The sequence below is a fragment of the Arvicola amphibius genome, chromosome 4, assembly GCF_903992535.2.
Source record: "Arvicola amphibius chromosome 4, mArvAmp1.2, whole genome shotgun sequence".
NCBI classification, from domain to species: domain Eukaryota; kingdom Metazoa; phylum Chordata; class Mammalia; order Rodentia; family Cricetidae; genus Arvicola; species Arvicola amphibius.
The window spans coordinates 118816882-118829075 of NC_052050.1; positions in this window are offsets into that span (position 1 = coordinate 118816882).

A 12194-nucleotide genomic window follows, 5' to 3' on the forward strand; every position below is an offset into this window, starting at 1 on the left:
CTTGATATTTATTCTCACCTTCCACCTTTTTGAGGAAGGTTCTTTTGTTGTTTCTGCTGATGTACAGTGTACTTCATGCAAATGTAAATTGGCTTGTGAGCTTCCTGGCAATTTTTCCGTCTTTGTCATTCATCTTGCCATTGGAGTACTGGGATTATATGGGGATTATATGTGATTATTGATGTGAGCCATGACATCTTTTTTTTTTTTTTTTTTTTTTTTTTTTTTTTTTTTTTTTTTTTTTTTTTTTTTTTTTTGTTCTGGGATGGAACACAGTTCATTTAGGCAATTGTTTGCTGTCCCAATTTTCCAGTCATCTACTCTGTGTACTCAGAGATTGCACATTTATTTCCCAGCCACCCAGACCCGAATAATCACACAGAAGCTCTATTGATTACAACACTGTTTTGCTGATGGCTTAAGCATATTCCTAGCTAACTCTTACATCTTAAATTAACCCATTTCTATTATTCTGTGTATCATTACAAGGCTATGGATTACTGGTAAAGTTCTGACATCTTTTTCCCTCTGCATCTACATGGTATCTGCCTGACTCCACCTTCTTTCCTTCTCTATCTCTGCTTGGATTTCCCACCTTGCTATATTCTGTCTTGCCATAGACCAAAACAGCTTCTTTATTAACCAATGATAATAAATTGTATTCACAGCATATAGAGGGGAATCCCACATCATCTCTGGTTTTCTTTTCATTTTAAAAAATCCCTTTGTAGGACAATGGCACTGGGCTCTGATTCTTCTGCATGGACGGGTTCTCTGGGAGCCTTCTCAGCTTAGTCGATCACCTTCCTGGACCTGGGGGGAGTTGGAAGGACCTTGGTCTTAACATAGAGTAGGGAACCCTGATGGCTCCTTGGCCTGGAGAGGGAGGGGGGGGTATGGGTGGAGGGGAGGGGAGGGAAGGGGGAGGAGGAGATGGAAATTTTAAATATAAAAAAATAAACCATGAAGAAAAATAAAAAAAGAAAAGACAAACAAGAAAAAAATCCCTTTGTAGTAATATTAATTATTCAAAGTAAGGGGTTTTATTATTCCATTTGCATATATACATGTAGGACATACTTGATCACATTCACATCTTCTATTACTGTTATTTCTATTTTACTCGGGTTTTAATTGTCTTGTTTCTTTCTGATTTCTTAAGGCAGAAGTTGAAACTGACTTAGGGATTTCTCTACTCTAATACTGGTATTTGATTTAATGTTATAGATTTCTCATTTCTTAAATCTGCTCTAGCTCTTTGCATTTTATACTTGTATTGATAGCATGGTGATTTTAATATTATCTTATTAATTTACCTCCCTCTTTTCATTTTTAATTATATAGTAACTTTTTATCAGGCATCTCATATCTTGTATCCTCTTCAGTTTCATGATCCTTTGCAAAGTAAATATGATTATTCCCATTTGCCAGATGAATAAACAGATGCTTAAAGAAGTGAAAAGAAGGTCTTTGTATCAAAAAGCAATAAACTAAGAGCCAGAATTCTAGGCTGGTTTGTTTGTATCAGAAGCCAAGTTTTGTGTCGATGATGCCCTCAAAGAACTCTAAGGATCTATGGAGTTTATCTTTGAAAATCTTTTATTATTATTTTTTAAAATCTCAGGTACAGAAATCTATATTAATCTGAATATTTGGCTCACAACGTACTTATTTCTTGATCATTAACAGGCATCTTTGATTCACTCAGTTTTTGTAATACAATAATAAGAACAGAATAAAATATAATAATGGAAATAGAATAACAATAGAGGTCACAAATAGTCAGCAAAAGAGCAAAGATGGAGGCATTGTACTTCTTCAAATTATATAACAAAGTTAATAGTCAACCTGCTGGGCGGTGGTGGCACACACCTTTAATCCCAGCATTCAGGAGGCAGAGGCAGATGAATCTCTATAAGTTTGAGGCCAACCTAGTGTACAAAGGGAGTTCTAGGAAAGCCAGAGCTATTACACAGGGAAACCCTGTCTTGAAAAAGAAAGAAAAACAACATAAAAACCCATCCCACACCAAACCAGCCAAACCAAACCAAACCAAGCAAACCAAACCAAACCAACCAAGCAAAACATAGTTGAGCAATCAAAAACTGTAGCATACAAAGTTTGATATATAGAACAATGGAATAAAATAGAGCATAATAATAGAGAATAGAAAAAGAGGTAACTCCTAGTATATCTAGTCAGCTGAGCCATCAGAGTACAGAGAAAATACATGGTAGAGGGGGAGAACTATCTCCTGAATGTAGTCTATGTGTATGTGCACACACACACACACACACACACACACACACACACACACACACTGCAATAAAAACATGCTAAGGCTTTTAGGTTTCATATGAAGGCTCTTATTCAGGAAAGTGCTATTGTACTTTACTCATTTTAAAGCAGATTACCCAACAGTAAAAGTCTTGAAAAATAAGCTACATCTACTCAACAGCTTTTTAAAAAAAAACATTTAAAACTTTTTTGGAGAGTATAATATGATTACTTTTTTCTCTTTTTCTTTTCTGCCTTCAAACCGTCCCATATACCCTTCTTGATTTCTTTAAAATTCATGATATCTTATTTTTACTAATTGCTATTGCATACATATATGTATATACATATATTTTCCTTTGCAAACCTGCTCAGGCTGTATAATGATACTTGTATGAATGTTTTCAGAGTTGATCATTTGGTACTCTTCAGTGCCAACCAATTACTTTTGTCCTTCCTTTTTGTAGCACTTCCCCCATCTTTTCATGGCTCACTTTCCCTCCTTATCCAGACATGTATTATAGGGATGGAATATTTTCTTAGTTTGAATAAGAGGAATAGAGATGAGGGAAGAGAAGGAATAGGTACCCAATGTATGAAAAGTTTCCATGGGATGGAACTGTATGAAATAATATGATCACATAGATGGGTTATAATACTTCAATATCACTTATTGTACTTGGCTGATATAGAAATTGATGAAATTTGATGTTTGAAAAGAAGAGGAGGAAATTCATCTCTGGAGCACTTCAATGGTCAGCCGTTCTTACTAAATCACAAATCTTGCTCTTGAGTCGCAATGTTCTTGTCTCATTATTTTACTAGAACAAACACCATGACCAAAAGCAACTCAGGGTTGGAAAGGATTCATTTTTTTTATTTATTTTTATTTTTATTTTATTTTCATTTTTTTAATTTTTTGAGACAGGGTTTCTCTGTGGCTTTGGAGCCTGTCCTGGAACTAGCTCTTGTAGACCAGGCTGGCCTCGAACTCACAGAGATCCACCTGCCTCTGCCTCCCGAGTGCTGGGATTATAGGCGTGTGCCACCACCGCCCGGTGAAAGGATTCATTTAAACCTACAGGTTACAGTCCATCATTGAGGGAAGTCAAGACAGGAGCTACAGCAAGAAGTCAAAGCAAAAACCATGCGGAAATGCTGCTTGCTCTCTTGCTCAGAGGCTTATGCTCATCTAACTTTATTATGTAGCCCAGGACGATGTATGTGCCCAGGAAATAGTGTTGCCTGCAGTGGTCTGGGCTTTCCTGTATCAATTGATGATAAAGATAATACCTCACAGACATGTCCACAGGCCAATATGAATTGGTCAATCCCCCAAATGAAAATCTCTTCTCAGTTGCTTCTCAGCTGTACCAAGTTGGCAGTTAAAGCTAACTAGGACACACAGATTATATTGAAATATTTATTGCTTCCATTTTAAAGATGAGAAAAATTACATTGGTAACTATGTTCTAACTGGAGAGACCATAAAGAGAACTCCCCTGCCACTAACAATATACACATTCATAAACTGGAAGATATTGTATGAGGCTCTTTAATATTTGTTTTATATAATCTCCTACCTCTCCCCCACCTCTAACTACTGCTTCTTTCTTGAAACATATTGCTTCCCAGTAGACTGAGTTGGTTTCTTTCTTTTGAATAATCAAAGTAGCTACAGACAAACACATATTTAATTATGTGGATAGTTTCTTTCTTTCTTTGATTCATTTATCTCAAGTTGCTTAAAAAGAATATCTCTTTCCAGTTGTCATTTCTCTGTAAACTCTCTAACAAAAACACCGTAGACGGGCAGGTCTACCCACTCTTTAATAATCTGTATATGGTTTGAGCCACCACACGCTGCTTTTTTGGATTTACACCTAGAGTGGCCACTTTCATGCTGAAGTCCTTAGAAGAGAGAGAGAGAGGGAGGGAAAGGAGAAGAGAAGGAGAAGGGCAAGGGTCAAGAGGATAAGATGCAGTGGAGGGGGGAGAGAAAAGGACAGACGGAGAAATTGACTTTATTTTTAGCTTGACTGTTAATTCAGGAGAAAATCAGCACAATGTCTGTGATGTTGATGTTTGTGTGAGGAACAACAGCATGTTACTAAGTTTTTGGAAATTTTGTTGATTTTTTTTCTTAAAACAAAACCTATAGGCTGAATGTACTTAAGAGTGATTCCTGAAAACAGTTATTTTTTTTTTGTGATAGTGGTGACCAGGGAAGTGTGCTATTGATCTTATAATAGAAATAATGACTTCAACCAGGTTTTCTAAGAAAATTAATGACCGCCTGAAGTTAATGGCCTTCAGTCAGTCTGCCAGTCAGCTATTAATCCTCAGGAAATGCCCTGGGCCTTGATCATTATTGCGTAAATAATACAAAAGTAGGTAGAATTCTCTTGTCAGATGGGAAACATACATTGCCCTTGTTCTCTCCTTTATGACAACAAGAAAAACACATTAGGGTTAAAAAAAAAACTCACAAGAACTTTGCTCCCAATGCAAATAAATAGTCTTGTTTAAACAAAAATTATTAAGCAAAATATTAAACTTGAACTCTGTATGTTTGAGTAAGAAATAATGGAATACAGCAAGCTTAGCCTTCTAGATGGTTGTAGTTAGACTTAGGAGGGAAATAAAATGCAGAGCCAAATATCAAATGAGTACAATGCAATTACTGTCATATTAGATATTTCAAATTAAAATCAGGGTTAAACAAACACAGAAGTGACTACTTTAATGGCTACAAACAGAAGATAGTATTGAAATTTACCTTTAAAATTAGGACTATATAGATCAACAAAGTATCTTAAGTAAGTGCAATTTAAAAGATTTCTAATAAATATTATGATGCATAGGGATATTTTTCTTATCTTGTAATATCAAAGGATTTTTATAGTCCTTTTTCGTGGACTATTTTGCAGGCTGAGATCTTCAAGAAGGCAAATAGTGAAATGAAAAACATGTGCAGAAAATTAGTATCACAATTGCCCTCAACTGCCGAAGTGGCTGCTACTGGGCTTGGAAAAGGTATTGAGTTCGGGGCATTTAGTGGAGATACACTCGCTGTGCATCATCCCAAGTCCCAAGTTCAAGTGTAGAGCATTGAGGTGAGTAGGTCCTCGATAAACGTTCACTAAATGGTAAATGCACATTCACCTCGTGTGCTCTTTTTGTATTTGGGAGATTAATTCTTCATCTTAGATGTATGTTGTGTTTTTGTCTATACTTTGTGGTTACTTTTAAATAGAAAAGATTAACTTTTTTGTGTCTAGAACTGAAATTTTTGAGAGATCTTGATGACATCATGTGATAAAAGGGATTCACTCACATTTTATTCTACAAGCACCATTAATTTAAAATTTCTATTTCTTGTACTTTTGTATATTTATGAATTCTATTTGGACTTAATCATAGTGTGTGGAGGGAAGTATGGACACCAATTTATATTTTTAAAATTATAATTACTATAATACGATTCACTAAGGAGTCTGTCTGGCCTTCATAGATATGAGGTGTTACTTCAGTTACATTCTACATTTCCATACATACCTGGATTTAGTATAATATTTCCATTGTTTTATTGATGTATGTGTTTATTTATGTGGCATACTTGGATGCTTAGTAAATGCCCAGGTGTTTTCCTCTTCTACATAAGCAACTCTTCATGTTAAGCAATGGTCTGGTTACCTAGAAGTAATCCAGTTTGATTGTAACTCAAAATTTAAAATATTGTTTTGAGTCACCATGAGAATAAAATGAATTTTCAAAATAAATAAGTGACTTGTTAGGTAGTTTAATCAATTTTTCTATGCAGATTTCTGTCTAGATCCAGATTAAACTTTTGAGAATCAATTGCATTTCTGTTATCTGAGAGAATGTATGTTTTTCTATTTTTGTTTTGACATGCACCTCATAGCATCTTAGCACTTTGCTAATTTTATATTTAATTTTTTCATTTTTTTTGCCGGTGGTGTATTTCTAAGGAGTGATATCTAAAAAGAATTAAAATAATTTGTAATTAATCATTAGTTTGGATATCCCCAAGAGTGTCTAGATTTTGAAAATATGATGCTTCTATTTATAATGTGGGTCTGCCCTATTATTCAAATACCTATCTGTGTCCAATGCAGCAGTATTCTGAGGTGACAGGACTTTGAAGCCTCTACTTTTTTAATTAAAAACTTCATGTGCAAATGCAGGTATGTGCATGCCTGCATGGGTTTATGTGCAGCCTGTGCATGCGTGTGCCCTCAGAGACCAGAGTTCATTGGCTCCCCCGATGCAGGCTGTGAGCCACCTGATGTGAGTACTGGGGAAAGAATCTCTGGCGTCTGCAAGAGTAGCAAGCACGTGTAACCTCTGAGCCACCTCTCCAGTTCCAGGACTCTACTTTTTAATTGGAGGAGTCCACTGATAGACTAAGAGCTGGACGATCCATTGGGAAGTTATAGCAGCTGTGTAAGGTGGGGTGCAGCTGGAGGAGGCAGATCACGGTAGGTGTCATTGAAGGGCAAAGAACCTTATTCTGGTCCCCCCCTTCTCTCTCCTCTGATTCCCAAAGACAGTGGGTGGACACCTTTGTTTTGTTCCATGCTTCCCATCATGTTACCCAAAGCCTAAATCTAGGTGCAAAGCGATAGGGTTGAGGTGGGGTGGGGGAGGGGACTTCCTTCTTCTGATTTTCTTTCTCAGTTATTTTGCCACAGTAATGAAAAGCTAGCACACTTTGTGCAAGCATAGACAATTTCTTTTCTAATTAAAACAAATTATTTTGTCTTTGCTAGAAAACAACAGACAAAACTGAGCAGAACACAGGGCTTGGCACACACTAGGTGAGCATTCCACTTCTGACTTACATTCTGAGCTTTTCGGTTGTTTGGAATTGTTTTCTCCTGCATTACTGCATTAGAAAGGAGGCTAATTCTGTGTTGAACACTAAATGGATGATAGCCAGTGGGTATTCTTTCCTTGTTTTGTCTTTTCAATAGAAATCTCAGTGTCACCTCCTAAGTAGTAAGCTGGGTTTCGGGTTTCAATAAGTGTATCCTGTTAATTTAAAGAAAAAATTATATTTTTCTGCTTTACAAAGTATTTTAAACATGAATGGGCTCTGAATTTTCTTGAAGCATTTCAGTGTTTCTGGGGATAGCCATATTTTCCTCAGAACTTTAAAAATAGGGCTACAAACCATTTTTGCATCTGAATAATAAATCCAGCTTGGTCATTATATATGTGTGATATGTGTGTACACATTATATTTTATATTAATCCAGTAAGAATTTTATACAGGCCTATAATGTATTTTAATCATATTAAACCCCCCATTCTTTCCTTAACACTGTCTGGATCCACACAACCAGCCCTCATCATAGTTTTAAACGTGCTGTTGGGTTTTGTTTTCTAATACTTTGCATTTTCCCCTAGTATTCTGAAATGATATTTCTCTGTGTTTTTAAAGATCATGCTACTTTATTTCGTGTGTCAATGCTATAGCTTCTTTGTGATAGTATTTTCGGAACTGTATTTTTTTTTCTATGACTGAAAAACTATAAGCAGCATTCTATTATTTAGTCTTCGAATGTTTGACTGAATACTTCCATGGAACCATCTACACGTTAGTTTTTGAGGGATAATACTTTATTTCTGATCTTAAAATTGCTACCATTGCTTTGGGTATTTCTCTGTTTCACAAAATCCATGTTGGAGTTTGTGGTAGGAAAATGATGATTCTCATGTTGTGCTCTTGTCCTGTGAACCTGTGAATGTATTAGACCACAGAACAAAGAAAACTGCAGCTGTGACTGAAGCTAAGAACCTAGAGTTGGTGAGATTATCCTAGACCATCATAATCACACTACCAGAGAGATGCAGCATGAGAGAGCTTCAACACATCCCCACAGTTGTTGGCTTTGAAGATAGAAGAGGCCAAGAGCCAAGGGACATGAGTGGCCAACAAAGGCTGGTATGACCCTCAGTTGTTATTGTGAAAGGAAACAGAAACAGCCACAAGCAAATTCATTATACCAGCAGAGAGCACTCTTTTCTAGAAATTTTTCTGATGTTGGTTTAGCAAAGTGATGTTCTATGTGTATAGCAGCGTGCTTTAGTAGTTATTTTATTGCTATGTTACTTTAACAAAATAATATTAATATGTTTTCCCCTAGGCCTATGATCTATCTAGTCTCAGGTTCTTGGTCACTTTAGCAGTTTCAGGTATAGGCTTCATCTAATAGGATGGGAAAACAATGAGAATATGCTTGGTGACTCCCATAACATCTGTGCCACTGTGTCTTCAAGGCACATTGCCGTTGTAGATCTCAGGGTTTGTAGCCAGGTGTTATTGGTGGTGATCTTTCTGCTCTGGTAGTGTGTAGAGTACCTTCTAGTACCATGAATGCTAGTCAGTAGGATGAAGCTTCTAGTTTGCTACCAGCTTAATTTCTCTGTGTTTGATGACATAATTGTTGTCTTCAGCAATAGGGTCTTATCATTGAGCTTTGAAGAGCAACAACAGCTTTGGAAATAGTCTGTGATGTTTGGAATTTTCAGTGGAGCTGCTTTGCCCAAAGGCAAGATGCAACCCATTCCTGACACTGTAGTTTTAACTCAGTGGTTAGCACATATTTTGAAAACTTAAAAGCTAACATCCACATATATGAGAAAACATATAATATTAATCTTCTTGGGTTTAGGTTGACTTGGGATTTTTTTCCTTAGCTCCATTCATTTACCTGAAATTTCCACAATCCCATTTGTAATAATATTTTGAGTAATATTCCATTGTGTAAATGTACCACATTGTCAGTGGGTGGACTTCTAGGCTGTTTCTAGTCTCTGGCTATTATGAGTAGAGCAGCAATGAATATGAAGGAGCAAGTATTTCTGGGGTAGAAAGTAGAGCCCTTTGGGTATACACCTAAGACATGTACAGCTGGATCCTGAGGCAGATCTACTCTCAACTTTCTGAGGGACCTCCGCACTGATGACCATAGTGGCTGTAGGAGTGTGTACTGCCACCAACCATGAATAAGTGTCCTCCTTTCCCTGATGATTCACCAGCAGACACTGTCATTTGTTTCATTGATCTTGGTCATTCTGACTGAGTAAGGTGAAATCTCAAAGTAGTTTTGTTTTGCATTTATTTCCTTGATGGCTATGTATAATGAACAAGTTTTGAAGTGTATCTCAGACATTTGTGTTTCATCTTTTGAGTCTTTGTTTAGTCCTGTACTCCATTTTAAAACTGGGTTATTTGTGTTTTGATGTCCAATTTCTTTTCTTTTTTTTAGTTCTTTTTATATTCCATATACCAATCCTCCATTAGATGTGTAATTGGGAAAGAACCTTTCCCATTCTGTAAGCTGCTACTTCTCCTGAATAATAGTATACTTAGCCATACAACAGCTCTACAGCTTCATGAGCTCCCATTTATTAGTTGTTGTTCTAAGTGCCTGTGCTCTTGATGTCCTGCCTAGAAAGTTCTTTGCTGTGCCAATACATTCAAAACTATTCCCCACTTTTTCTTCCATTACATCCAGATTATAAATTTTATTCCTGTGACTCAGCTTGTAGAAGGAAAGAAATGATTCTTACAAGTTGTCCTGACTTCTACACAAGTACTATGTGGGTTGAACATGCACACATACTTGCACGCGCACACACAAACACACACACACACCTCACACTCACACACACAATAAATAATAAAAAGCATTTTTTTTTTCAAGAAGGAAGGGGTCAAGTACAAACTCTTCTGTCTCAGTATGGGTCTATGTGGGGTTTCATTATGTTTTTCTGGATGATCTGCTTCTGTCCTGTATGTTTGAAACAGATAAACTGACCTAAAGACAAAGAGAAAAAGAATTGTTTTATAGTTGGCATTAGTCTCAGTATTCATCATCAGTCTCTAACTGGGTTAAACACTGAAGCCACTGACTATACAGTAGCATATTAGGTTGTGTTAGACATTGAACACAATGTTTGTAAGTGTAGAATTGTTAGGTGATGCTGTTAGTGAGGGTGGTATATATAATCAGAGCAGGTATTTTCTTCCAGATAGAATTGTTAATGTATAAATGTTATATATTTCTATCTATAATCTGAAATCTTACAAACGGTTTCCTTTTAGGTCATCATGTTGGTTACAAAGTATTATTGCTTGGTTCAGTTATGCTAGTTCCAAGTTTTTAAAAATTGATTCTGGAGAGATGGGTTCTCCCTTAAAGGCTAGGCTCACAGCCCAAACCACAAAATCTAATTCTGATATCCCCTTCTATATGTTCAGGTTGTAATCATAGTTGAAGCCACTTTATTCACCGTAAAAGGACCAATTACCATAGGTACCTATAATTTACATACATGTTATAGTTGCCAAATTCAAATGTCTCCTCCGCTCTTTTCATGCTATTCCTGAATCTTCAGGGAGTTATTAGTCGCTATATAAATTGAGGAGGGTTGGGTGAATTTTTCAGTGTAAAGATACACAAAAATCACAGCAATTTGTTCATGTGTGAAGGAGACGGAACCGTGATGTAAGCTTGGTTGTCCTTGAGGCGCTTTAAACAAGCAAAAACGTTAAACTGTCTGTAAAGAAGCTGCGTTTTATAAGTTTTATTATTAAATCTGCCTCTGCTTCACTGACTAATAAAATGGAAAATGTGTACTTTTATAGGTTTATAAAAAGGCAAACTATAGTTTCATGAAAAATATCTTGTGCCGATTGAATACAGGTGGCTACTTGTTTAGACTTTGAAGACGTAAAAGCTTAGTATAGATGTATGAAAAAGGTAATACAGCACAATGAAAAAATCTTCCGTTTCTGCTCATCAATCCTTTGGGTATTCCATGTCAAATAAACGCTACAACAATTTATAGTAAAAGTACACAGTGCAAGTGCCAACGCTAACACTCCTTAGGACTGGATACCTGCCAGGGTTTTCACACCAATATTTAATGTGAACCCACATGTCTTTCCCATTGGAAGTGTGAGAAGGAGCTTGCTTTCCTATATTTGGCAACATGCTTACGTGAAGTGTAAAGTCCAATGCCCGTGATGTTCTCTTTATTTCAGCTATGATAAATTGTGTCCATTTGTTTGAGTGTATGTGGCAGCTTTAGTGTTCCAACTATAAATTTTGGTTAACTTCTATTGACATGCTGTATTAAACTTAAGAAAAACAAATTACACTTCACCCGTTTTAATTGACTAAATGTGTCAAAAACACAGTAAGTTTAACATGAAAGGTCAGATCCTCCGTCTACACTGTAATGGGTGTCATGGCAAGGATCCAACTTTTCTTGTACATTTCATTTTTCACAAAGTTTTAGGACAAGGCCTGAGTTGAACATTCACTTCCCCTTCTCATTTGTACTTCAAAGTTTATCATAGGCTGTGTTCCTACCAAGAACACTTTTCTCCTGTGCTATTTAAAGCTCCTTTGACGCTGATGTGCGTGCCCGCAGAATACTGATGCTCTCCCGTAAACAAGACCTGGGAATGGGCTCTGGCATGCTGAGGGATGAAATGCTGATGGGTAAGCACACCCATACATCACGGCAGCACGCCTTGGAAAAGACCTGGTTTACACATCCAGTCACCTCTTCTGTGACTGGGCAGACAACCACGTGGTGAGGAACTTGACTAGACTTGGCTTCCCTTGGGATCAGACCAGTTTTAACTCTTGAGTGACACGTCAACTGTTTATATGAATTTCTATTCTTTTAGTTGTTTAGTTGCTCTACATCCAGGGATTAAATTGTATTAATTAAGCTCTTTCTTACCTGCTCTCTCTGTCTCTGTCTCTCTCTGTCTCTCTGTCTCTTTCTGTCTCTGTCTCTCTGTCTCTTTCTGTCTCTGTCTCTCTCTGTCTCTGTCTCTCTCTGTCTCTCTGTCTCTGTCTCTGTCTCTG